The 1,243-nt window shown below is 40.0% G+C and overlaps 1 pseudogene; it reads left to right on the top strand.

Moving 5' to 3' along the window:
- The first annotated feature begins 323 nt into the window (after positions 1-323).
- On the top strand, positions 324-993 carry LOC102833275 (annotated as a pseudogene).
- The last annotated feature ends 250 nt before the right edge of the window (positions 994-1,243 follow it).

The following is a 1,243-nucleotide window of genomic DNA, read 5'->3' as shown; positions in this document are numbered from 1 at the left end:
GAGAGTGACAAAATTGATTTTTTTTAAATGATCCATCAATATGTTGCCAACAAGAGACACACCTTCAAAAAAAAAAAAGATATAAGTAGTTTGGAGAAGGCAGAAACATGGCAACCAGGTACAAGCCGCCCTACCGTCCTCATCCTGGTTGTCGTCGCTGCCACCGCTGAAGTCTCCAGGAGCCTTTAGTCTGCGAGTGTTAGTTGTAAGCCTGAGGTTCAGGCTCCAGCCCTCCGGTCCACCGGCTCTCCTTTCGCGGTCACAGCCAGCTGGAGAGTCAAGCTCGCCCTCTCACCCCACCCACCGGCCTGCGGGTGGGCACCATGGAGGACATGAAGTTGGAGTTCCCTTCCCTCCCACAGTGCAAAGAAGACACGGAGGAGTGGACCTATTCTATGAGGCAAGAGATGCAGGAAATTTTATCTGGATTGTTTTTAGGCCCATATTCTTCCGCTATGAAAAGCAAGCTACCTATACTACAGAAACATGGAATAACCCACATAATATGCATAAGACAAAATATTGAAGCAAACTTTATTAACCAAACTTTCAATAATTATTTAGGTATTTAGTCTTGGACATTGCAGCTAATCGAGTTGAAAATATAATACTTTCTTTTCCAATGACTATAGAGTTTATTGAGGGAAGCTTACAAACTGGAGGGAAAATTCTCATCCATGGAAATGCAGGGATCTCCAGGAGTGCTGCCTTTGTTATTGCATACATAATAGAAACATTTGGAATGAAGTACAGAGATGCAATGCTTATGTTCAAGAAAGAAGATTTTGGATTGATCCTAATGCTGGATTTGTTCATCAACTTCAGGAATATGAAGCCATCTACTTAGCAAGATTAACAATACAGATAATGTCACCATTTCAGATGGAAAGATCTTTGTCTGTTCATTCTGGTACGAAAGGTAGTTTGAAGAGAACACATGAAGAGGAAGAAGAATTTGGAAACATGCAAGTGGCAACTGCACAGAATGGCTGACTCCAGAGCAGCGTTATAGAGGATATGAATTTCTAATTGAACAGGAGGAAATACTTAAGAGACAGTAATAATGTGAAATGACAAAACACACATAGTTTCTTTTCAATTGTATGTTGCTTTCAAACATGTTTCTCTGTAACTTGTTGGGCAACATTTTAAGAAGATTTTGGACTTCTGCAATAGATGGCACTGAAGATTTTAGTCCTTTTCTTTTTTCAAACTACAATTTTAGTATAAGCCAAAAATTTTT

This window comes from Chrysochloris asiatica, unplaced genomic scaffold (assembly GCF_000296735.1).
Source record: "Chrysochloris asiatica unplaced genomic scaffold, ChrAsi1.0 scaffold00059, whole genome shotgun sequence".
NCBI lineage: Eukaryota > Metazoa > Chordata > Mammalia > Afrosoricida > Chrysochloridae > Chrysochloris > Chrysochloris asiatica.
This window is presented reverse-complemented; position numbering and strand designations above follow the sequence as displayed.